At 50.8% G+C, this 27,450-nt stretch overlaps 1 protein-coding gene across 2 annotated transcripts in view; it reads left to right on the top strand.

Annotated features, from left to right (window-relative positions):
- LOC109882937 (transcription initiation factor TFIID subunit 4) overlaps positions 1–27,450 on the top strand; it is a 151,789-nt gene that overhangs the window by 7,529 nt on the left and 116,810 nt on the right. The gene's annotated exons all lie outside the window — the stretch shown is intronic.

The raw sequence follows: 27,450 nt of genomic DNA, 5'->3' as shown, positions 1-27,450 counted from the left end.
TATATTAATAAAAAAATATGGATTTAGTTAATTACATTGAAAAATACAGTTGCTGAATGTATATATCCTCTGGCTTTTGGGAAACTCATCATTTGATATGCCTTATGATGGAAAGGCCTGCATTGCATTGGATGGTGAAGTGGTAATCTATTTCATAGAAGACTAATCTACACACTGGCCTGCTCTAGGTAGCTAGGTTTTACCATTAGGTATAGTTGTAAAGAATTTGACTGTCAAATGTATGCAGACACATTCCCTGAGGATATCAAAAGAGATGAAGTGGTTATAGCCTGCCACCTAGCTGTCTCTCTGTAGTCTCACTTTACATTACTGAAGCCTCTGAGACAATTGGAATAGATTTATGGTTGTCGTTACACTTTACATTATGTCCTTCTTGTAACTGTAATTGCTGTAGTAACAACATTGTATTTGTATGCGTATAGTGTAAACTGTGATCTGAAACTAGTGAACAAAATATAATCTATCTGACTTACATTATGTCAGTTTAGACATGTTGCATTTGTCAGGTCTTTGCCGATTGAGCTTTTATCCAGAGAGGTCTGTATTTGACACAAACATTAGTATTGTGTTTTTATGTGTAATTATATAGTATTATTTTGATAGAGCAGTAGCTCTGGATTAAGAACCTTATTTGAATGACTCTTCCGGGTCTCCTGTTTTCAAAATTTTATGTGCTGGTAAATATTTCATAGAAATGTGCTTATTATCACCTGTGGAAATGTTATTAATTGCAGTGGCGATTTTAGCATGTCAATCTTGGTGGGGCAAACTTTAAAAATTTTTTTTGCATGCCAGCAAAGCCACTACACAACACTAAACAATACATTAATTGCACTATAAAGGTGACAAACGGTGCCCACAAACTGTTAGGGCCTACATAAAGCTGTCCCAACAGCAGAGCTTTCTTTTCAGCACCATGGAGTGAATCCTTACCGCCGCTACACTTGGCTATCAGCGGAGCCTTGTCTGGCAGCTAAACAGTTAATTCAGTCTCATTTACTGCCTTTTTAAAAAACATAGCTCATATGGCTGACTTGCTTAAACAAATGTGGTTTCTACTGAAAATTGAGATGTACAAACTATGGCATAAGGGAATGATGAGCGGATAAGAGGCAGTCTGTCCTTTCGATTAAGACATTAAAGAGCGCGCTAAAAAGGACATAGTCAATATATCTATTTGTTCAGCACTTTTGAAATGTACAGCGACAGAATTCAGAACATAGGCCTTTCTTACAGTTTCATACACCAAGTCAGAACCATAGAATAAATAAAGGGGGCATATAAACAGACAATGAAATCTCTTACAATATTCAAGGATATTTCTCTAAAACAGGCTATAGGCTCCATGTGCACCACCAGTTATGAGGGGATGTATATTGGCTACTAACAGCTTACTACACAACATACACTTAGTATCACTGTCTTAGCTACAGTATACAGTTGAAGTCGGAAGTTTACATACACCTTAGCCAACTACATTTAAACTTAGTTTTTCCACAATTTCTGACATTTAATTCTAGTAAAAATTCCCTGTCTTAGGTCAGTTAGGATCACCACTTTATTTTAATAATGTGAAATGTCAGAATAATAGTGGAGAGAATGATTTATTTAAGCTTTTATTTATTTCATCACCTTCCCAGTGGTTCAGAAGTTTGCATACACTCAATTAGTATTTGGATAGCATTGCCTTTAAATTGTTTAATTTGGGTCAGACGTTTCGGGTAACCTTCCACAAGCTTCCCACAATAAGTTGGGTGAAATTTGGCCCATTCCTCCCGACAGAGCTGGTGTAACTGAGTCAGGTTTGTAGGCCTCCTTGCTCGAACACGCTTTTTCAGTTCTGCCCACAAATTTTCTATAGGATTGAGGTCAGAGCTTTGTGATGGCCACTCCAATACCTTGACTTTGTTGTCCTTAAGCCATTTTGCAACAACTTTGGAAGTCTGCTTGGGGTCCTTGTCCATTTGGAAGATCCATTTGCGACCAAGCTTCAACTTCCTGACTGATGTCTTGAGATGTTGCTTCAATATATCTACATAATTTTCCATCCTCATGATGCCATCATGCACCTGTCCCTCCTGCAGCAAAGCACCCCCACAACATGATGCTGCCACCCCCGTGCTTCCCGGTTGGGATGGTGTTCTTCAGCTTGCAAGCATCCCCCTTTTCCTCCAAACATAACAATGGTCATTATGGCCAAACAGTTCTATTTTTGTTTCATCAGAACAGAGGACATTTCTCCAAAAAGTACGATCTTTGTCTCCATGTGCAGTTGCAAACCGCAGCCTGGCTTTTTTATGGCAGGTTTTGGAGCAGTGGCTTCTTCCTTGCTGAGCGGCCTTTCAGGTTATGTCAAAATAAGGACTTGTTTTACTGTGGATATAGATACTTTTGGATCTGTTTCCTCCAGCATCTTCACAAGGTCCTTTGCTGTTGTTCTGGGATTGATTTGCACTTTTTGCACCAAAGTACGTTCATCTCTAGGAGACAGAACACAGCCAACACTGAGGTCTTGGCTGATTTCTTTAGATTTTCCCATGATGTCAAGCAAAGAGGCACTGAGTTTGAAGGTAGGCCTTGAATACATCCACAGGTACACCTCCAATTGACTCAAATTATGTCAATTAGCCTATCAGAAGCTTCTAAAGCCATGACATCATTTTCTGGAATTTTCCAAGCTGTTTAAAGGCACAGTCAACTTAGTGTATGTGAACTTCTGACCCACTGGAATTGTGATACAGTGTATTATAAGTGAAAAAATCTGTCTGTAAACAATTGTTGGAAAAATGTATTGTGTCATGCAAGAAGTAGATGTCTTAACCGACTTGCCAAAACTATAGTTTGTTAACAAGAAAATTGTGGAGTGGTTGAAAAACGAGTTTTAATGACTCCAACCTAAGTGTATGTCGACTTCCGAGTTCAACCGTACATATCTCCCAAGGCATATTACATAATTTATGCAGTAGCATACAATACATTTCTGGACTCACCATTGTTGTGCTGTGCTCACTGAACAGGAAGGTGGCGCAGTGTCGGCAAATTATGTCATCAAACTTTGTCATCAAAGTCTGGCATTCTCTGGAATTATGGTGCTTTCAAGACAACTGGGAACTCGGAAAAAAACAAGGTTGAATCATTACGTCAGTGATCTTCAGGTCGGAGCTCTAGAAAGAGGCCCAAGTTCCCAACTTGGAATTCCTGGTTGGATGACCGTTCAAAACTTATTTTTCCCATCTGAGCTCGTTTTTTCCGTGTTCCCAGTTGTCTTGAACTCACTGATGACTGAGATTGTTTTGTTTCCAGTTTCCAGTTGTTTTGAACTCTGCATAAGTCATGCTGCTGGATTGACAGCATGGCCAGTGTATTCAACCTTTTGTGGCCCATGGTATTTCATGTGAATGTTTATCCTTTTAAGCTTGGAAATTAGACCCTTAAACCGAGACTTGGACCACACACCCTCTCCACCGAATAGCAGGCAGAGGAAGTAAAATAGTGATTGCTTTTAAACGCTTGCAGTTAGCCTCTGATTCCTTCCAAACCACTCATTGTTGAATTTGCGATTTACAACTTGTTGTGTAATGTTTATGTCCAATGGGCGATAATCACCGATACGTTTTAGCTATAATTTCTCTTCATATGACAATGATTGAAAAAGATTTGCCAGTAGATTGTCGACGTGATTCATATTGATGACTGCTTGCCTAGCTTGCTATCTAAGATTTTGAAAGTATGATGTTGACATGATCAGTCCAATCAAAGCTATGGTAGATATAGTGTAATGTGATTTGTAAGTCCTTTTATATGTGGCGACCTTGAGCCTTACTTGGATGGGCACTTCATCATGTAAGTCTATGGCAGCACCAAAGGGGGCTTGAACTGCCTTGGTCACCCTGTAGGTTCTGAGGTGACATTGTATCCCATGAGTGACAGAACACTGAGCCAATCACAGTGCAACTAGAGAAGATTACCAACGCCTACCCTCTGTATTTTCTGCTGGCTGCCGCTCCACCACAGAAAAAGCTGAGCAAGGCTGAAACATGCATTTTGGAACTGCCTTACTCAAGAAAGAAAAAAGAGACCATGTGTGTATGCGGCATTATTTTGTTATATATTTTTTTGCATTGTTTGCAAACTGATATGTGACACGTATTAATGGCAAAATAACATGCCAAACAGGCAACTCATTATTTATTTAAAAAATGTGTCATCGCTGATTCATTGTGAAGCTTATTGTATTGAATCGATATTGTATTGTCATATTTTTTTACGACTCTTGTTGGACAACTTGTCAGTAGACGTGTCTGCTGAACTTGACTGTGCTTAACAAAAGTTTATTTTGTATACTCTGTTGTCGAAGTGTCAACTTTCAACAGAAAGGGTTTGTGGAATGGCAATTTGACGCGCCAATATGAGATATCCTGTCTGGTACCTGCAGGCAATAACATATAAATTCCACCAGGGGGCAGCATATCCTTGACATGCACAATTCAGCTGAACAAAAGAGCATTGCAATACCTTTGATTACCGTTGTGTGTCATTTTACCTGTATTTAGCCTCTATTTCTGTGTGATTGCAAGTCAATGGATTGTTACTCATTTGAAAAATAATAGCATTATAAAATAAATATATGAGAATTACAAGGTAAAATGGTAATTGCATTGTAGTAACCTAAGTACGTGTTTGTTACTGGAGGACAACTCAAGACACTATGGTACCAGTATGCCCAGACATGGCATATAATTACTTTCACATGAGCCGTAGAAATTAAGACGGTTATCTTTGAGTTGCTGAACTTGTTACCCTTCTTCCTACCGGTTCATCCTGAGATAAACACTGTAACAAGGTATTGCAGAGTTGGTTGTTATAGTGATTTAGGATCAGAGTGAATCGAAGGTTCAACACTGTCACTGATAGCAGATTAGTGAGCTGCCAGCATTGACATAAACATCAACACATGAAAAGAAGAGGAGCTGGAATATGAAAGGGAATGGTGTTTATTCCTGTGCTCCTCTCCTCTCTGTCAGGCTGTCTGTCTCTCCTGTGACCGTGAGGGAAAACGGAAGGCATTCCGAGCTGAGCTCCTTCCTTCGACAAGTGTTAAATCATTCATCATCCAACTGCCTGATTGATTTAAAAAGCTAACAACGCTTTAGCTGGTGAATGAGAATGTCTTAGGAAGGCATGGTTGGCGGGGTGATGCACCCCCCCCCCCCCCCCCGGCACTTCCCCCCTTGTGAGCCCCATTCTCTTCCCCCCTTGTGAGCCCCATTCTCTTCCCACCTAACTGCACATTCTTTGAGCCCTCAAAACTTTCTGCTAAGGAGAGACTCGGAGGGAGTGGCCCTCTTCATCTAACCCCTTTCCCCTCTTCATACTCCCCTTTCTTGTCTCCCATCTCCCCTCTCTCGGTTGGCCCTGTGTGTGTGTGTGTGTGTCCGTACGTGCGTCATTTAGTGAACCACTGCTGTCATTAGCTGGCCAACTTTCTCGGAGAGAAATAGGTCTCTTCCTACACATTATCTGAAGCAGCCGCTCTGAGTCGACACCAAGCATGTCAATCATCAGACTGACAGCACTTCCACCTGAGAGCTGACCTTAATGTCTCCCTGTTGTTCACTTTGTATATGTATATATAAGTGAGAGCTGAGGGCCAGGGACAGAGGGCCTCATCCCCTCCGACCCCTCCTGGTGTCAAGCCTGGTCCAGGCTGGCAGAGTGGGCTGTATGCCGGTACCGCCATGGGGCACCAGCATGGTACTATGTTACTTAGTGCCCAACCCCAGCCCTCCTATCAGCATGGTACTGTGTTACTTAGTGCCCAGCCACAGCCCTCCTACCAGCATGGTACTGTGTTACTTAGTGCCCAGCCACAGCCCTCCTACCAGCATGGTACTGTGTTACTTAGTGCCCAAACCAAGCCCTCCTACCAGCATGGTACTGTGTTACTTAGTGCCCAGCCACAGCCCTCCTACCAGCATGGTACTGTGTTACTTAGTGCCCAAACCCAGCCTTCCTACCAGCATGGTACTGTGTTACTTAATGCATGGTACTGTGTTACTTAGTGCCCAGCCCCAGCCCTCCTACCAGCATGGTACTGTGTTACTTAGTGTCCAGCCCCAGCCCTCCTATCAGCATGGTACTGTGTTACTTAGTGTCCAGCCCTCCTACCAGCATGGTACTGTGTTACTTAGTGCCCAGCCACAGCCCTCCTACCAGCATGGTACTGTGTTACTTAGTGCCCAAACCCAGCCCTCCTACCAGCATGGTACTGTGTTACTTAGTGCCCAGCCCTCCTACCAGCATGGTACTGTGTTTATTAGTGCCCAAACCCAGCCCTCCTACCAGCATGGACACTGTGTTACTTAGTGCCCAGCCACAGCCTTCCTACCAGCATGGTACTGTGTTACTTAGTGCCCAGCCCCAGCCCTCCTACCAGCATGGTACTGTGTTACTTAGTGCCCAGCCACAGCCCTCCTACCAGCATGGTACTGTGTTACTTAGTGCCCAAACCAGGCCCTCCTACCAGCATCGTACTGTGTTACTTAGTGCCCAGCCCCAGCCATCCTACCATTATGGTACTGTATTACATAGTGCCCAGCCCTCCTACCAGCATGGTACTGTGTTACTTCGTGCCCAGCCACAGCCCTCCTACCAGCATGGTACTGTGTTCCTTAGTGCCCAGCCACAGCCCTCCTACCAGCAATGTACTGTGTTACTTAGTGCCCAGCCACAGCCCTCCTACCAGCATTGTACTGTGTTATTTAGTGCCCAGCCCTCCTACCAGCATGATACTGTGTTACTTAGTGCCCAAACCCAGCCTTCCTACCAGCATGGTACTGTGTTACTTAGTGCCCAAACCCAGCCTTCCTACCAGCATGGTACTGTGTTACTTAGTGCCCAGCCCCAGCCCTCCTACCAGCATGGTACTGTGTTACTTAGTGCCCAGCCACAGCCCTCCTACCAGCATGGTACTGTGTTACTTAGTGCCCAGCCACAGCCCTCCTACCAGCATGGTACTGTGTTACTTAGTGGCCAAACCCATTCCTCCTACCAGCATGGTACTGTGTTACTTAGTACCCAGCCCCAACCCTCCTACCAGCATGGTACTGTGTTACTTAGTGCCCAAACCCAGCCCTCCTACCAGCATGGTACTGTGTTACTTAGTGCCCATCCCCAGCCCTCCTACCAGCATGGTACTGTGTTACTTAGTACCCAGCCCCAGCCCACCTACCAGCATGGTACTGTGTTACTTAGTGCCCAGCCACAGCCCTCCTACCAGCATGGTACTGTGTTACTTAGTGCCCAGCCCCAGCCCTCCTACCAGCATGGTACTGTGTTACTTAGTGCCCAGCCCCAGCCCACCTACCAGCATGGTACTGTGTTACTTAGTGCCCAGCCACAGCCCTCCTACCAGCATGGTACTGTGTTACTTAGTGCCCAGCCACAGCCCTCCTACCAGCATGGTACTGTGTTACTTAGTGCCCAGCCCTCCTACCAGCATGGTACTGTGTTTCTTAGTGCCCATCCCTCCTACCAGCATGGTACTGTGTTACTTAGTGCCCATCCCTCCTACCAGCATGGTACTGTGTTACTTAGTGCCCATCCCTCCTACCAGCATGGTACTGTGTTACTTAGTGCTCAGCCCCAGCCCTCCTACCAGCATGGTACTGTGTTACTTAGTGCTCAGCCCCAGCCCTCCTACCAGCATGGTACTGTGTTACTTAGTGCCCATCCCTCCTACCAGCATGGTACTGTGTTACTTAGTGCTCAGACCCAGCCCTCCTACCAGCATGGTACTGTGTTACTTAGTGCCCATCCCTCCTACCAGCATGGTACTGTGTTACTTAGTGCCCAGCCACAGCCTTCCTACCAGCATGGTACTGTGTTACTTAGTGCCCAGCCCCAGCCTTCCTAACAACATGGTACTGTGTTACTTAGTGCCCAGCCCTCCTACCAGCATGGTACTGTGTTACTTAGTGCCCAAACCCAGCCCTCCAACCAGCATGGTACTGTGTTACTTAGTGCCCAGCCACAGCCTTCCTACCAGCATGGTACTGTGTTCCTTAGTACCCAGCCACAGCCCTCCTACCAGCATGGTACTGTGTTACTTAGTGCCCAAACCCAGCCCTCCTACCAGCATGGTACTGTGTTACTTAGTGCCCAAACCCAGCCTTCCTACCAGCATGGTACTGTGTTACTTATTGCCCAGCCACAGCCCTCCTACCAGCATGGTACTGTGTTACTTAGTGCCCAGCCACAACCCTCCTACCAGCATGGTACTGTGTTACTTAGTGCCCAAACCCAGCCCTCCTACCAGCATGGTACTGTGTTACTTAGTGCCCAGCCACAGCCCTCCTACCAGCATGGTAGTGTGTTACTTAGTGCCCAGCCACAGCCCTCCTACCAGCATTGTACTGTGTTACTTAGTGTCCAGCTCTGCTACCAGCATGGTACTGTGTTACTTAGTGCCCAAACCCATCCTTCCTACCAGCATGGTACTGTGTTACTTAGTGCCCAGCCACAGCCCTCCTACCAGCATGGTACTGTGTTACTTAGTGCCCAAACCCAACCCTCCTATCAGCATGGTACTGTGTTACTTAGTGCCCAGCCCTCCTACCAGCATGGTACTGTGTTACTTAGTGCCCAAACCCAGCCTTCCTACCGGCATGGTACTGTGTTACTTAGTGCCCAAACCCATCCTTCCTACCAGCATGGTACTGTGTTACTTAGTGCCCAGCCAAAGCCCTCCTACCAGCATGGTACTGTGTTACTTAGTGCCCAAACCCAGCCCTCCTACCAGCATGGTACTGTGTTACTTAGTGCCCAGCCACAGCCCTCCTACCAGCATGGTACTGTGTTACTTAGTGCCCAAACCCAGCCCTCCTACCAGCATGGTACTGTGTTACTTAGTGCCCAGCCCCAGCCCTCCTACCAGCATGGTACTGTGTTACTTAGTGCCCAGCCACAGCCCTCCTACCAGCATGGTACTGTGTTACTTAGTGCCCAAACCCAGCCCTCCTACCAGCATGGTACTGTGTTACTTAGTGCCCAGCCCCAGCCCTCCTACCAGCATGGTACTGTGTTACTTAGTGCCCAGCCCCAGCCCTCCTACCAGCATGGTACTGTGTTACTTAGTGCCCAGCCCTCCTACCAGCATGGTACTGTGTTACTTAGTGTCCAGCCCACCTACCAGCATGGTACTGTGTTACTTAGTGCCCAGCCCTCCTACCAGCATGGTACTGTGTTACTTAGTGCCCAAACCCAGCCATCCTATCATTATGGTACTGTGTTACATAGTGCCCAGCCCTCCTACCAGCATGGTACTGTGTTACTTCGTGCCCAGCCACAGCCCTCCTACCAGCATGGTACTGTGTTCCTTAGTGCCCAACCACAGCCCTCCTACCAGCATGGTACTGTGTTACTTAGTGCCCAGTCACAGCCCTCCTACCAGCATTGTACTGTGTTACTTAGTGCCCAGCCCTCCTACCAGCATGGTACTGTGTTACTTAGTGCCCAAACCCAGCCTTCCTACCAGCATGGTACTGTGTTACTTAGTGCCCATCCCGCCTACCAGCATGGTACTGTGTTACTTAGTGCCCAGCCCTTCTACCAGCATGGTACTGTGTTTCTTAGTGCCCATCCCTCCTACCAGCATGGTACTGTGTTACTTAGTGCCCATCCCTCCTACCAGCATGGTACTGTGTTACTTAGTGCCCATACCTCCTACCAGCATGGTACTGTGTTACTTAGTGCCCAGCCCCAGCCTACCTACCAGTATGGTACTGTGTTACTTAGTGCCCATCCCTCCTACCAGCATGGTACTGTGTTACTTAGTGCTCAGCCCCAGCCCTCCTACCAGCATGGTACTGTGTTACTTAGTGCTCAGCCCCAGCCCACCTACCAGCATGGTACTGTGTTACTTAGTGCCCATCCCTCCTACCAGCATGGTACTGTGTTACTTAGTGCTCAGACCCAGCCCTCCTACCAGCATGGTACTGTGTTACTTAGTGCCCATCCCTCCTACCAGCATGGTACTGTGTTACTTAGTGCCCAGCCACAGCCTTCCTACCAGCATGGTACTGTGTTACTTAGTGCCCAGCCCCAGCCTTCCTAACAACATGGTACTGTGTTACTTAGTGCCCAGCCCTCCTACCAGCATGGTACTGTGTTACTTAGTGCCCAAACCCAGCCCTCCAACCAGCATGGTACTGTGTTACTTAGTGCCCAGCCACAGCCTTCCTACCAGCATGGTACTGTGTTCCTTAGTACCCAGCCACAGCCCTCCTACCAGCATGGTACTGTGTTACTTAGTGCCCAAACCCAGCCCTCCTACCAGCATGGTACTGTGTTACTTAGTGCCCAAACCCAGCCTTCCTACCAGCATGGTACTGTGTTACTTAGTGCCCAGCCACAGCCCTCCTACCAGCATGGTACTGTGTTACTTAGTGCCCAGCCACAACCCTCCTACCAGCATGGTACTGTGTTACTTAGTGCCCAAACCCAGCCCTCCTACCAGCATGGTACTGTGTTACTTAGTGCCCAGCCACAGCCCTCCTACCAGCATGGTAGTGTGTTACTTAGTGCCCAGCCACAGCCCTCCTACCAGCATTGTACTGTGTTACTTAGTGTCCAGCTCTGCTACCAGCATGGTACTGTGTTACTTAGTGCCCAAACCCATCCTTCCTACCAGCATGGTACTGTGTTACTTAGTGCCCAGCCACAGCCCTCCTACCAGCATGGTACTGTGTTACTTAGTGCCCAAACCCAACCCTCCTATCAGCATGGTACTGTGTTACTTAGTGCCCAGCCCTCCTACCAGCATGGTACTGTGTTACTTAGTGCCCAAACCCAGCCTTCCTACCGGCATGGTACTGTGTTACTTAGTGCCCAAACCCATCCTTCCTACCAGCATGGTACTGTGTTACTTAGTGCCCAGCCAAAGCCCTCCTACCAGCATGGTACTGTGTTACTTAGTGCCCAAACCCAGCCCTCCTACCAGCATGGTACTGTGTTACTTAGTGCCCAGCCTCAGCCCTCCTACCAGCATGGTACTGTGTTACTTAGTGCCCAAACCCAGCCCTCCTACCAGCATGGTACTGTGTTACTTAGTGCCCAGCCCCAGCCCTCCTACCAGCATGGTACTGTGTTACTTAGTGCCCAGTCCTCCTACCAGCATGGTACTGTGTTACTTAGTGTCCAGCCCACCTACCAGCATGGTACTGTGTTACTTAGTGCCCAGCCCTCCTACCAGCATGGTACTGTGTTACTTAGTGCCCAAACCCAGCCATCCTATCATTATGGTACTGTGTTACATAGTGCCCAGCCCTCCTACCAGCATGGTACTGTGTTACTTCGTGCCCAGCCACAGCCCTCCTACCAGCATGGTACTGTGTTCCTTAGTGCCCAACCACAGCCCTCCTACCAGCATGGTACTGTGTTACTTAGTGCCCAGTCACAGCCCTCCTACCAGCATTGTACTGTGTTACTTAGTGCCCAGCCCTCCTACCAGCATGGTACTGTGTTACTTAGTGCCCAAACCCAGCCTTCCTACCAGCATGGTACTGTGTTACTTAGTGCCCAAACCCAGCCTTCCTACCAGCATGGTACTGTGTTACTTAGTGCCCAGCCCTCCTACCAGCATGGTACTGTGTTACTTAGTGCCCAGCCACAGCCCTCCTACCAGCATGGTACTGTGTTACTTAGTGCCCAGCCACAGCCCTCCTACCAGCATGGTACTGTGTTACTTAGTGCCCAAACCCAGCCCTCCTACCAGCATGGTACTGTGTTACTTAGTGCCCAGCCCCAGCCCTCCTACCAGCATGGTACTGTGTTACTTAGTGCCCAGCCACAGCCCTCCTACCAGCATGGTACTGTGTTACTTTGTGCCCAGCCACAGCCCTCCTACCAGCATGGTACTGTGTTACTTAGTGGCCAAACCCATTCCTCCTACCAGCATGGTACTGTGTTACTTAGTACCCAGCCCCAACCCTCCTACCAGCATGGTACTGTGTTACTTAGTGCTCAAACCCAGCCCTCCTACCAGCATGGTACTGTGTTACTTAGTGCCCAGCCCCAGCCCTCCTACCAGCATGGTACTGTGTTACTTAGTGCCCAGCCCCAGCCCACCTACCAGCATGGTACTGTGTTACTTAGTGCCCAGCCACAGCCCTCCTACCAGCATGGTACTGTGTTACTTAGTGCCCAGCCCCAGCCCTCCTACCAGCATGGTACTGTGTTACTTAGTGCCCAGCCCCAGCCCACCTACCAGCATGGTACTGTGTTACTTAGTGCCCAGCCACAGCCCTCCTACCAGCATGGTACTGTGTTACTTAGTGCCCATCCCGCCTACCAGCATGGTACTGTGTTACTTAGTGCCCAGCCCTCCCACCAGCATGGTACTGTGTTTCTTAGTGCCCATCCCTCCTACCAGCATGGTACTGTGTTACTTAGTGCCCATCCCTCCTACCAGCATGGTACTGTGTTACTTAGTGCCCATCCCTCCTACCAGCATGGTACTGTGTTACTTATTGCCCAGCCCCAGCCTACCTACCAGTATGGTACTGTGTTACTTAGTGCCCATCCCTCCTACCAGCATGGTACTGTGTTACTTAGTGCTCAGCCCCAGCCCTCCTACCAGCATGGTACTGTGTTACTTAGTGCTCAGCCCCAGCCCTCCTACCAGCATGGTACTGTGTTACTTAGTGCTCAGCCCCAGCCCTCCTACCAGCATGGTACTGTGTTACTTAGTGCCCATCCCTCCTACCAGCATGGTACTGTGTTACTTAGTGCTCAGACCCAGCCCTCCTACCAGCATGGTACTGTGTTACTTAGTGCCCATCCCTCCTACCAGCATGGTACTGTGTTACTTAGTGCCCAGCCACAGCCTTCCTACCAGCATGGTACTGTGTTACTTAGTGCCCAGCCCCAGCCCTCCTAACAACATGGTACTGTGTTACTTAGTGCCCAGCCCTCCTACCAACATGGTACTGTGTTACTTAGTACCCAGACACAGCCCTCCTACCAACATGGTACTGTGTTCCTTAGTGCCCAGCCACAGCCCTCCTACCAGCATGGTACTGTGTTACTTAGTGCCCAAACCCAGCCCTCCTACCAGCATGGTACTGTGTTACTTAGTGCCCAAACCCATCCTTCCTACCAGCATGGTACTGTGTTACTTAGTGCCCAGCCACAGCCCTCCTACCAGCATGGTACTGTGTTACTTAGTGCCCAAACCCAACCCTCCTATCAGCATGGTACTGTGTTACTTAGTGCCCAAACCCAGCCCTCCTACCAGCATGGTACTGTGTTACTTAGTGCCCAGCCACAGCCCTCCTACCAGCATGGTACTGTGTTACTTAGTGCCCAAACCCAGCCCTCCTACCAGCATGGTACTGTGTTACTTAGTGCCCAGCCACAGCCCTCCTACCAGCATGGTACTGTGTTACTTAGTGCCCAAACCCAGCCCTCCTACCAGCATGGTACTGTGTTACTTAGTGCCCAGCCCCAGCCCTCCTACCAGCATGGTACTGTGTTACTTAGTGCCCAGCCACAGCCCTCCTACCAGCATGGTACTGTGTTACTTTGTGCCCAGCCACAGCCCTCCTCCCAGCATGGTACTGTGTTACTTAGTGGCCAAACCCATTCCTCCTACCAGCATGGTACTGTGTTACTTAGTGCTCAGACCCAGCCCTCCTACCAGCATGGTACTGTGTTACTTAGTGCCCATCCCTCCTACCAGCATGGTACTGTGTTACTTAGTGCCCAGCCACAGCCTTCCTACCAGCATGGTACTGTGTTACTTAGTGCCCAGCCCCAGCCCTCCTAACAACATGGTACTGTGTTACTTAGTGCCCAGCCCTCCTACCAACATGGTACTGTGTTACTTAGTGCCCAGACACAGCCCTCCTACCAACATGGTACTGTGTTCCTTAGTGCCCAGCCACAGCCCTCCTACCAGCATGGTACTGTGTTACTTAGTGCCCAAACCCAGGCCTCCTACCAGCATGGTACTGTGTTACTTAGTGCCCAAACCCATCCTTCCTACCAGCATGGTACTGTGTTACTTAGTGCCCAGCCACAGCCCTCCTACCAGCATGGTACTGTGTTACTTAGTGCCCAAACCCAACCCTCCTATCAGCATGGTACTGTGTTACTTAGTGCCCAAACCCAGCCCTCCTACCAGCATGGTACTGTGTTACTTAGTGCCCAGCCACAGCCCTCCTACCAGCATGGTACTGTGTTACTTAGTGCCCAAACCCAGCCCTCCTACCAGCATGGTACTGTGTTACTTAGTGCCCAGCCACAGCCCTCCTACCAGCATGGTACTGTGTTACTTAGTGCCCAAACCCAGCCCTCCTACCAGCATGGTACTGTGTTACTTAGTGCCCAGCCCCAGCCCTCCTACCAGCATGGTACTGTGTTACTTAGTGCCCAGCCACAGCCCTCCTACCAGCATGGTACTGTGTTACTTTGTGCCCAGCCACAGCCCTCCTCCCAGCATGGTACTGTGTTACTTAGTGGCCAAACCCATTCCTCCTACCAGCATGGTACTGTGTTACTTAGTACCCAGCCCCAACCCTCCTACCAGCATGGTACTGTGTTACTTAGTGCTCAAACCCAGCCCTCCTACCAGCATGGTACTGTGTTACTTAGTGCCCAGCCCCAGCCCTCCTACCAGCATGGTACTGTGTTACTTAGTGCCCAGCCCCAGCCCACCTACCAGCATGGTACTGTGTTACTTAGTGCCCAGCCACAGCCCTCCTACCAGCATGGTACTGTGTTACTTAGTGCCCAGCCCCAGCCCTCCTACCAGCATGGTACTGTGTTACTTAGTGCCCAGCCCCAGCCCACCTACCAGCATGGTACTGTGTTACTTAGTGCCCAGCCACAGCCCTCCTACCAGCATGGTACTGTGTTACTTAGTGCCCATCCCGCCTACCAGCATGGTACTGTGTTACTTAGTGCCCAGCCCTCCTACCAGCATGGTACTGTGTTTCTTAGTGCCCATCCCTCCTACCAGCATGGTACTGTGTTACTTAGTGCCCAAACCCAGCCTTCCTACCGGCATGGTACTGTGTTACTTAGTGCCCAAACCCATCCTTCCTACCAGCATGGTACTGTGTTACTTAGTGCCCAGCCAAAGCCCTCCTACCAGCATGGTACTGTGTTACTTAGTGCCCAAACCCAGCCCTCCTACCAGCATGGTACTGTGTTACTTAGTGCCCAGCCACAGCCCTCCTACCAGCATGGTACTGTGTTACTTAGTGCCCAAACCCAGCCCTCCTACCAGCATGGTACTGTGTTACTTAGTGCCCAGCCCCAGCCCTCCTACCAGCATGGTACTGTGTTACTTAGTGCCCAGCCACAGCCCTCCTACCAGCATGGTACTGTGTTACTTAGTGCCCAAACCCAGCCCTCCTACCAGCATGGTACTGTGTTACTTAGTGCCCAGCCCCAGCCCTCCTACCAGCATGGTACTGTGTTACTTAGTGCCCAGCCCCAGCCCTCCTACCAGCATGGTACTGTGTTACTTAGTGCCCAGTCCTCCTACCAGCATGGTACTGTGTTACTTAGTGTCCAGCCCACCTACCAGCATGGTACTGTGTTACTTAGTGCCCAGCCCTCCTACCAGCATGGTACTGTGTTACTTAGTGCCCAAACCCAGCCATCCTATCATTATGGTACTGTGTTACATAGTGCCCAGCCCTCCTACCAGCATGGTACTGTGTTACTTCGTGCCCAGCCACAGCCCTCCTACCAGCATGGTACTGTGTTCCTTAGTGCCCAACCACAGCCCTCCTACCAGCATGGTACTGTGTTACTTAGTGCCCAGTCACAGCCCTCCTACCAGCATTGTACTGTGTTACTTAGTGCCCAGCCCTCCTACCAGCATGGTACTGTGTTACTTAGTGCCCAAACCCAGCCTTCCTACCAGCATGGTACTGTGTTACTTAGTGCCCAAACCCAGCCTTCCTACCAGCATGGTACTGTGTTACTTAGTGCCCAGCCCTCCTACCAGCATGGTACTGTGTTACTTAGTGCCCAGCCACAGCCCTCCTACCAGCATGGTACTGTGTTACTTAGTGCCCAGCCACAGCCCTCCTACCAGCATGGTACTGTGTTACTTAGTGCCCAAACCCAGCCCTCCTACCAGCATGGTACTGTGTTACTTAGTGCCCAGCCCCAGCCCTCCTACCAGCATGGTACTGTGTTACTTAGTGCCCAGCCACAGCCCTCCTACCAGCATGGTACTGTGTTACTTTGTGCCCAGCCACAGCCCTCCTACCAGCATGGTACTGTGTTACTTAGTGGCCAAACCCATTCCTCCTACCAGCATGGTACTGTGTTACTTAGTACCCAGCCCCAACCCTCCTACCAGCATGGTACTGTGTTACTTAGTGCTCAAACCCAGCCCTCCTACCAGCATGGTACTGTGTTACTTAGTGCCCAGCCCCAGCCCTCCTACCAGCATGGTACTGTGTTACTTAGTGCCCAGCCCCAGCCCACCTACCAGCATGGTACTGTGTTACTTAGTGCCCAGCCACAGCCCTCCTACCAGCATGGTACTGTGTTACTTAGTGCCCAGCCCCAGCCCTCCTACCAGCATGGTACTGTGTTACTTAGTGCCCAGCCCCAGCCCACCTACCAGCATGGTACTGTGTTACTTAGTGCCCAGCCACAGCCCTCCTACCAGCATGGTACTGTGTTACTTAGTGCCCATCCCGCCTACCAGCATGGTACTGTGTTACTTAGTGCCCAGCCCTCCTACCAGCATGGTACTGTGTTTCTTAGTGCCCATCCCTCCTACCAGCATGGTACTGTGTTACTTAGTGCCCATCCCTCCTACCAGCATGGTACTGTGTTACTTAGTGCCCATCCCTCCTACCAGCATGGTACTGTGTTACTTATTGCCCAGCCCCAGCCTACCTACCAGTATGGTACTGTGTTACTTAGTGCCCATCCCTCCTACCAGCATGGTACTGTGTTACTTAGTGCTCAGCCCCAGCCCTCCTACCAGCATGGTACTGTGTTACTTAGTGCTCAGCCCCAGCCCTCCTACCAGCATGGTACTGTGTTACTTAGTGCTCAGCCCCAGCCCTCCTACCAGCATGGTACTGTGTTACTTAGTGCCCAAACCCAGCCCTCCTACCAGCATGGTACTGTGTTACTTAGTGCCCAGCCCCAGCCCTCCTACCAGCATGGTACTGTGTTACTTAGTGCCCAGCCCCAGCCCTCCTACCAGCATGGTACTGTGTTACTTAGTGCCCAGCCCTCCTACCAGCATGGTACTGTGTTACTTAGTGTCCAGCCCACCTACCAGCATGGTACTGTGTTACTTAGTGCCCAGCCCTCCTACCAGCATGGTACTGTGTTACTTAGTGCCCAAACCCAGCCATCCTATCATTATGGTACTGTGTTACATAGTGCCCAGCCCTCCTACCAGCATGGTACTGTGTTACTTCGTGCCCAGCCACAGCCCTCCTACCAGCATGGTACTGTGTTCCTTAGTGCCCAACCACAGCCCTCCTACCAGCATGGTACTGTGTTACTTAGTGCCCAGTCACAGCCCTCCTACCAGCATTGTACTGTGTTACTTAGTGCCCAGCCCTCCTACCAGCATGGTACTGTGTTACTTAGTGCCCAAACCCAGCCTTCCTACCAGCATGGTACTGTGTTACTTAGTGCCCAGCCCTTCTACCAGCATGGTACTGTGTTTCTTAGTGCCCATCCCTCCTACCAGCATGGTACTGTGTTACTTAGTGCCCATCCCTCCTACCAGCATAGTACTGTGTTACTTAGTGCCCATACCTCCTACCAGCATGGTACTGTGTTACTTAGTGCCCAGCCCCAGCCTACCTACCAGTATGGTACTGTGTTACTTAGTGCCCATCCCTCCTACCAGCATGGTACTGTGTTACTTAGTGCTCAGCCCCAGCCCTCCTACCAGCATGGTACTGTGTTACTTAGTGCTCAGCCCCAGCCCACCTACCAGCATGGTACTGTGTTACTTAGTGCCCATCCCTCCTACCAGCATGGTACTGTGTTACTTAGTGCTCAGACCCAGCCCTCCTACCAGCATGGTACTGTGTTACTTAGTGCCCATCCCTCCTACCAGCATGGTACTGTGTTACTTAGTGCCCAGCCACAGCCTTCCTACCAGCATGGTACTGTGTTACTTAGTGCCCAGCCCCAGCCTTCCTAACAACATGGTACTGTGTTACTTAGTGCCCAGCCCTCCTACCAGCATGGTACTGTGTTACTTAGTGCCCAAACCCAGCCCTCCAACCAGCATGGTACTGTGTTACTTAGTGCCCAGCCACAGCCTTCCTACCAGCATGGTACTGTGTTCCTTAGTACCCAGCCACAGCCCTCCTACCAGCATGGTACTGTGTTACTTAGTGCCCAAACCCAGCCCTCCTACCAGCATGGTACTGTGTTACTTAGTGCCCAAACCCAGCCTTCCTACCAGCATGGTACTGTGTTACTTAGTGCCCAGCCACAGCCCTCCTACCAGCATGGTACTGTGTTACTTAGTGCCCAGCCACAACCCTCCTACCAGCATGGTACTGTGTTACTTAGTGCCCAAACCCAGCCCTCCTACCAGCATGGTACTGTGTTACTTAGTGCCCAGCCACAGCCCTCCTACCAGCATGGTAGTGTGTTACTTAGTGCCCAGCCACAGCCCTCCTACCAGCATTGTACTGTGTTACTTAGTGTCCAGCTCTGCTACCAGCATGGTACTGTGTTACTTAGTGCCCAAACCCATCCTTCCTACCAGCATGGTACTGTGTTACTTAGTGCCCAGCCACAGCCCTCCTACCAGCATGGTACTGTGTTACTTAGTGCCCAAACCCAACCCTCCTATCAGCATGGTACTGTGTTACTTAGTGCCCAGCCCTCCTACCAGCATGGTACTGTGTTACTTAGTGCCCAAACCCAGCCTTCCTACCGGCATGGTACTGTGTTACTTAGTGCCCAAACCCATCCTTCCTACCAGCATGGTACTGTGTTACTTAGTGCCCAGCCAAAGCCCTCCTACCAGCATGGTACTGTGTTACTTAGTGCCCAAACCCAGCCCTCCTACCAGCATGGTACTGTGTTACTTAGTGCCCAGCCACAGCCCTCCTACCAGCATGGTACTGTGTTACTTAGTGCCCAAACCCAGCCCTCCTACCAGCATGGTACTGTGTTACTTAGTGCCCAGCCCCAGCCCTCCTACCAGCATGGTACTGTGTTACTTAGTGCCCAGTCCTCCTACCAGCATGGTACTGTGTTACTTAGTGTCCAGCCCACCTACCAGCATGGTACTGTGTTACTTAGTGCCCAGCCCTCCTACCAGCATGGTACTGTGTTACTTAGTGCCCAAACCCAGCCATCCTATCATTATGGTACTGTGTTACATAGTGCCCAGCCCTCCTACCAGCATGGTACTGTGTTACTTCGTGCCCAGCCACAGCCCTCCTACCAGCATGGTACTGTGTTCCTTAGTGCCCAACCACAGCCCTCCTACCAGCATGGTACTGTGTTACTTAGTGCCCAGTCACAGCCCTCCTACCAGCATTGTACTGTGTTACTTAGTGCCCAGCCCTCCTACCAGCATGGTACTGTGTTACTTAGTGCCCAAACCCAGCCTTCCTACCAGCATGGTACTGTGTTACTTAGTGCCCAAACCCAGCCTTCCTACCAGCATGGTACTGTGTTACTTAGTGCCCAGCCCTCCTACCAGCATGGTACTGTGTTACTTAGTGCCCATCCACAGCCCTCCTACCAGCATGGTACTGTGTTACTTAGTGCCCAAACCCAGCCCTCCTACCAGCATGGTACTGTGTTACTTAGTGCCCAGCCCCAGCCCTCCTACCAGCATGGTACTGTGTTACTTAGTGCCCAGCCACAGCCCTCCTACCAGCATGGTACTGTGTTACTTTGTGCCCAGCCACAGCCCTCCTACCAGCATGGTACTGTGTTACTTAGTGGCCAAACCCATTCCTCCTACCAGCATGGTACTGTGTTACTTAGTACCCAGCCCCAACCCTCCTACCAGCATGGTACTGTGTTACTTAGTGCTCAAACCCAGCCCTCCTACCAGCATGGTACTGTGTTACTTAGTGCCCAGCCCCAGCCCTCCTACCAGCATGGTACTGTGTTACTTAGTGCCCAGCCCCAGCCCACCTACCAGCATGGTACTGTGTTACTTAGTGCCCAGCCACAGCCCTCCTACCAGCATGGTACTGTGTTACTTAGTGCCCAGCCCCAGCCCTCCTACCAGCATGGTACTGTGTTACTTAGTGCCCAGCCCCAGCCCACCTACCAGCATGGTACTGTGTTACTTAGTGCCCAGCCACAGCCCTCCTACCAGCATGGTACTGTGTTACTTAGTGCCCATCCCGCCTACCAGCATGGTACTGTGTTACTTAGTGCCCAGCCCTCCTACCAGCATGGTACTGTGTTTCTTAGTGCCCATCCCTCCTACCAGCATGGTACTGTGTTACTTAGTGCCCATCCCTCCTACCAGCATGGTACTGTGTTACTTAGTGCCCATCCCTCCTACCAGCATGGTACTGTGTTACTTATTGCCCAGCCCCAGCCTACCTACCAGTATGGTACTGTGTTACTTAGTGCCCATCCCTCCTACCAGCATGGTACTGTGTTACTTAGTGCTCAGCCCCAGCCCTCCTACCAGCATGGTACTGTGTTACTTAGTGCTCAGCCCCAGCCCTCCTACCAGCATGGTACTGTGTTACTTAGTGCCCATCCCTCCTACCAGCATGGTACTGTGTTACTTAGTGCTCAGACCCAGCCCTCCTACCAGCATGGTACTGTGTTACTTAGTGCCCATCCCTCCTACCAGCATGGTACTGTGTTACTTAGTGCCCATCCCTCCTACCAGCATGGTACTGTGTTACTTAGTGCCCAGCCACAGCCTTCCTACCAGCATGGTACTGTGTTACTTAGTGCCCAGCCCCAGCCTTCCTAACAACATGGTACTGTGTTACTTAGTGCCCAGCCCTCCTACCAGCATGGTACTGTGTTACTTAGTGCCCAACCCAGCCCTCCAACCAGCATGGTACTGTGTTACTTAGTGCCCAGCCACAGCCTTCCTACCAGCATGGTACTGTGTTCCTTAGTACCCAGCCACAGCCCTCCTACCAGCATGGTACTGTGTTACTTAGTGCCCAAACCCAGCCCTCCTACCAGCATGGTACTGTGTTACTTAGTGCCCAAACCCAGCCTTCCTACCAGCATGGTACTGTGTTACTTATTGCCCAGCCACAGCCCTCCTACCAGCATGGTACTGTGTTACTTAGTGCCCAGCCACAACCCTCCTACCATCATGGTACTGTGTTACTTAGTGCCCAAACCCAGCCCTCCTACCAGCATGGTACTGTGTTACTTAGTGCCCAGCCACAGCCCTCCTACCAGCATGGTAGTGTGTTACTTAGTGCCCAGCCACAGCCCTCCTACCAGCATTGTACTGTGTTACTTAGTGTCCAGCTCTGCTACCAGCATGGTACTGTGTTACTTAGTGCCCAAACCCATCCTTCCTACCAGCATGGTACTGTGTTACTTAGTGCCCAGCCACAGCCCTCCTACCAGCATGGTACTGTGTTACTTAGTGCCCAAACCCAACCCTCCTATCAGCATGGTACTGTGTTACTTAGTGCCCAGCCCTCCTACCAGCATGGTACTGTGTTACTTAGTGCCCAAACCCAGCCTTCCTACCGGCATGGTACTGTGTTACTTAGTGCCCAAACCCATCCTTCCTACCAGCATGGTACTGTGTTACTTAGTGCCCAGCCAAAGCCCTCCTACCAGCATGGTACTGTGTTACTTAGTGCCCAAACCCAGCCCTCCTACCAGCATGGTACTGTGTTACTTAGTGCCCAGCCACAGCCCTCCTACCAGCATGGTACTGTGTTACTTAGTGCCCAAACCCAGCCCTCCTACCAGCATGGTACTGTGTTACTTAGTGCCCAGCCCCAGCCCTCCTACCAGCATGGTACTGTGTTACTTAGTGCCCAGCCACAGCCCTCCTACCAGCATGGTACTGTGTTACTTAGTGCCCAAACCCAGCCCTCCTACCAGCATGGTACTGTGTTACTTAGTGCCCAGCCCCAGCCCTCCTACCAGCATGGTACTGTGTTACTTAGTGCCCAGCCCCAGCCCTCCTACCAGCATGGTACTGTGTTACTTAGTGCCCAGCCCTCCTACCAGCATGGTACTGTGTTACTTAGTGTCCAGCCCACCTACCAGCATGGTACTGTGTTACTTAGTGCCCAGCCCTCCTACCAGCATGGTACTGTGTTACTTAGTGCCCAAACCCAGCCATCCTATCATTATGGTACTGTGTTACATAGTGCCCAGCCCTCCTACCAGCATGGTACTGTGTTACTTCGTGCCCAGCCACAGCCCTCCTACCAGCATGGTACTGTGTTCCTTAGTGCCCAACCACAGCCCTCCTACCAGCATGGTACTGTGTTACTTAGTGCCCAGTCACAGCCCTCCTACCAGCATTGTACTGTGTTACTTAGTGCCCAGCCCTCCTACCAGCATGGTACTGTGTTACTTAGTGCCCAAACCCAGCCTTCCTACCAGCATGGTACTGTGTTACTTAGTGCCCATCCCGCCTACCAGCATGGTACTGTGTTACTTAGTGCCCAGCCCTTCTACCAGCATGGTACTGTGTTTCTTAGTGCCCATCCCTCCTACCAGCATGGTACTGTGTTACTTAGTGCCCATCCCTCCTACCAGCATGGTACTGTGTTACTTAGTGCCCATACCTCCTACCAGCATGGTACTGTGTTACTTAGTGCCCAGCCCCAGCCTACCTACCAGTATGGTACTGTGTTACTTAGTGCCCATCCCTCCTACCAGCATGGTACTGTGTTACTTAGTGCTCAGCCCCAGCCCTCCTACCAGCATGGTACTGTGTTACTTAGTGCTCAGCCCCAGCCCACCTACCAGCATGGTACTGTGTTACTTAGTGCCCATCCCTCCTACCAGCATGGTACTGTGTTACTTAGTGCTCAGACCCAGCCCTCCTACCAGCATGGTACTGTGTTACTTAGTGCCCATCCCTCCTACCAGCATGGTACTGTGTTACTTAGTGCCCAGCCACAGCCTTCCTACCAGCATGGTACTGTGTTACTTAGTGCCCAGCCCCAGCCTTCCTAACAACATGGTACTGTGTTACTTAGTGCCCAGCCCTCCTACCAGCATGGTACTGTGTTACTTAGTGCCCAAACCCAGCCCTCCAACCAGCATGGTACTGTGTTACTTAGTGCCCAGCCACAGCCTTCCTACCAGCATGGTACTGTGTTCCTTAGTACCCAGCCACAGCCCTCCTACCAGCATGGTACTGTGTTACTTAGTGCCCAAACCCAGCCCTCCTACCAGCATGGTACTGTGTTACTTAGTGCCCAAACCCAGCCTTCCTACCAGCATGGTACTGTGTTACTTAGTGCCCAGCCACAGCCCTCCTACCAGCATGGTACTGTGTTACTTAGTGCCCAGCCACAACCCTCCTACCAGCATGGTACTGTGTTACTTAGTGCCCAAACCCAGCCTCCTACCAGCATGGTACTGTGTTACTTAGTGCCCAGCCACAGCCCTCCTACCAGCATGGTAGTGTGTTACTTAGTGCCCAGCCACAGCCCTCCTACCAGCATTGTACTGTGTTACTTAGTGTCCAGCTCTGCTACCAGCATGGTACTGTGTTACTTAGTGCCCAAACCCATCCTTCCTACCAGCATGGTACTGTGTTACTTAGTGCCCAGCCACAGCCCTCCTACCAGCATGGTACTGTGTTACTTAGTGCCCAAACCCAACCCTCCTATCAGCATGGTACTGTGTTACTTAGTGCCCAGCCCTCCTACCAGCATGGTACTGTGTTACTTAGTGCCCAAACCCAGCCTTCCTACCGGCATGGTACTGTGTTACTTAGTGCCCAAACCCATCCTTCCTACCAGCATGGTACTGTGTTACTTAGTGCCCAGCCAAAGCCCTCCTACCAGCATGGTACTGTGTTACTTAGTGCCCAAACCCAGCCCTCCTACCAGCATGGTACTGTGTTACTTAGTGCCCAGCCACAGCCCTCCTACCAGCATGGTACTGTGTTACTTAGTGCCCAAACCCAGCCCTCCTACCAGCATGGTACTGTGTTACTTAGTGCCCAGCCCCAGCCCTCCTACCAGCATGGTACTGTGTTACTTAGTGCCCAGTCCTCCTACCAGCATGGTACTGTGTTACTTAGTGTCCAGCCCACCTACCAGCATGGTACTGTGTTACTTAGTGCCCAGCCCTCCTACCAGCATGGTACTGTGTTACTTAGTGCCCAAACCCAGCCATCCTATCATTATGGTACTGTGTTACATAGTGCCCAGCCCTCCTACCAGCATGGTACTGTGTTACTTCGTGCCCAGCCACAGCCCTCCTACCAGCATGGTACTGTGTTCCTTAGTGCCCAACCACAGCCCTCCTACCAGCATGGTACTGTGTTACTTAGTGCCCAGTCACAGCCCTCCTACCAGCATTGTACTGTGTTACTTAGTGCCCAGCCCTCCTACCAGCATGGTACTGTGTTACTTAGTGCCCAAACCCAGCCTTCCTACCAGCATGGTACTGTGTTACTTAGTGCCCAAACCCAGCCTTCCTACCAGCATGGTACTGTGTTACTTAGTGCCCAGCCCTCCTACCAGCATGGTACTGTGTTACTTAGTGCCCAGCCACAGCCCTCCTACCAGCATGGTACTGTGTTACTTAGTGCCCAGCCACAGCCCTCCTACCAGCATGGTACTGTGTTACTTAGTGCCCAAACCCAGCCCTCCTACCAGCATGGTACTGTGTTACTTAGTGCCCAGCCCCAGCCCTCCTACCAGCATGGTACTGTGTTACTTAGTGCCCAGCCACAGCCCTCCTACCAGCATGGTACTGTGTTACTTTGTGCCCAGCCACAGCCCTCCTACCAGCATGGTACTGTGTTACTTAGTGGCCAAACCCATTCCTCCTACCAGCATGGTACTGTGTTACTTAGTACCCAGCCCCAACCCTCCTACCAGCATGGTACTGTGTTACTTAGTGCTCAAACCCAGCCCTCCTACCAGCATGGTACTGTGTTACTTAGTGCCCAGCCCCAGCCCTCCTACCAGCATGGTACTGTGTTACTTAGTGCCCAGCCCCAGCCCACCTACCAGCATGGTACTGTGTTACTTAGTGCCCAGCCACAGCCCTCCTACCAGCATGGTACTGTGTTACTTAGTGCCCAGCCCCAGCCCTCCTACCAGCATGGTACTGTGTTACTTAGTGCCCAGCCCCAGCCCACCTACCAGCATGGTACTGTGTTACTTAGTGCCCAGCCACAGCCCTCCTACCAGCATGGTACTGTGTTACTTAGTGCCCATCCCGCCTACCAGCATGGTACTGTGTTACTTAGTGCCCAGCCCTCCCACCAGCATGGTACTGTGTTTCTTAGTGCCCATCCCTCCTACCAGCATGGTACTGTGTTACTTAGTGCCCATCCCTCCTACCAGCATGGTACTGTGTTACTTAGTGCCCATCCCTCCTACCAGCATGGTACTGTGTTACTTATTGCCCAGCCCCAGCCTACCTACCAGTATGGTACTGTGTTACTTAGTGCCCATCCCTCCTACCAGCATGGTACTGTGTTACTTAGTGCTCAGCCCCAGCCCTCCTACCAGCATGGTACTGTGTTACTTAGTGCTCAGCCCCAGCCCTCCTACCAGCATGGTACTGTGTTACTTAGTGCTCAGCCCCAGCCCTCCTACCAGCATGGTACTGTGTTACTTAGTGCCCATCCCTCCTACCAGCATGGTACTGTGTTACTTAGTGCTCAGACCCAGCCCTCCTACCAGCATGGTACTGTGTTACTTAGTGCCCATCCCTCCTACCAGCATGGTACTGTGTTACTTAGTGCCCAGCCACAGCCTTCCTACCAGCATGGTACTGTGTTACTTAGTGCCCCAGCCCCAGCCCTCCTAACAACATGGTACTGTGTTACTTAGTGCCCAGCCCTCCTACCAACATGGTACTGTGTTACTTAGTACCCAGACACAGCCCTCCTACCAACATGGTACTGTGTTCCTTAGTGCCCAGCCACAGCCCTCCTACCAGCATGGTACTGTGTTACTTAGTGCCCAAACCCAGCCCTCCTACCAGCATGGTACTGTGTTACTTAGTGCCCAAACCCATCCTTCCTACCAGCATGGTACTGTGTTACTTAGTGCCCAGCCACAGCCCTCCTACCAGCATGGTACTGTGTTACTTAGTGCCCAAACCCAACCCTCCTATCAGCATGGTACTGTGTTACTTAGTGCCCAAACCCAGCCCTCCTACCAGCATGGTACTGTGTTACTTAGTGCCCAGCCACAGCCCTCCTACCAGCATGGTACTGTGTTACTTAGTGCCCAAACCCAGCCCTCCTACCAGCATGGTACTGTGTTACTTAGTGCCCAGCCACAGCCCTCCTACCAGCATGGTACTGTGTTACTTAGTGCCCAAACCCAGCCCTCCTACCAGCATGGTACTGTGTTACTTAGTGCCCAGCCCCAGCCCTCCTACCAGCATGGTACTGTGTTACTTAGTGCCCAGCCACAGCCCTCCTACCAGCATGGTACTGTGTTACTTTGTGCCCAGCCACAGCCCTCCTCCCAGCATGGTACTGTGTTACTTAGTGGCCAAACCCATTCCTCCTACCAGCATGGTACTGTGTTACTTAGTGCTCAGACCCAGCCCTCCTACCAGCATGGTACTGTGTTACTTAGTGCCCATCCCTCCTACCAGCATGGTACTGTGTTACTTAGTGCCCAGCCACAGCCTTCCTACCAGCATGGTACTGTGTTACTTAGTGCCCAGCCCCAGCCCTCCTAACAACATGGTACTGTGTTACTTAGTGCCCAGCCCCTCCTACCAACATGGTACTGTGTTACTTAGTGCCCAGACCCAGCCCTCCTACCAGCATGGTACTGTGTTACTTAGTGCCCAGCCACAGCCCTCCTACCAGCATGGTACTGTGTTACTTAGTGCCCAGCCCAGCCCTCCTACCAGCATGGTACTGTGTTACTTAGTGCCCATCCCTCCTACCAGCATGGTACTGTGTTACTTAGTGCCCAGCCACAGCCTTCCTACCAGCATGGTACTGTGTTACTTAGTGCCCAGCCCCAGCCCTCCTACCAGCATGGTACTGTGTTACTTAGTGCCCAGCCCTCCTACCAGCATGGTACTGTGTTACTTAGTGCCCAGACACAGCCCTCCTACCAGCATGGTACTGTGTTACTTAGTGCCCAGCCACAGCCCTCCTACCAGCATGGTACTGTGTTACTTAGTGCCCAACCCAGCCCTCCTACCAGCATGGTACTGTGTTACTTAGTGCCCAAACCCAGCCCTCCTACCAGCATGGTACTGTGTTACTTAGTG

The sequence above is a fragment of the Oncorhynchus kisutch genome, linkage group LG8 (genome assembly GCF_002021735.2).
Source record: "Oncorhynchus kisutch isolate 150728-3 linkage group LG8, Okis_V2, whole genome shotgun sequence".
In the NCBI taxonomy this organism is placed as follows: domain Eukaryota; kingdom Metazoa; phylum Chordata; class Actinopteri; order Salmoniformes; family Salmonidae; genus Oncorhynchus; species Oncorhynchus kisutch.
The sequence above is the reverse complement of the archived record's forward strand: the minus strand, read 5'-3'. Positions and strand labels throughout refer to the sequence as shown.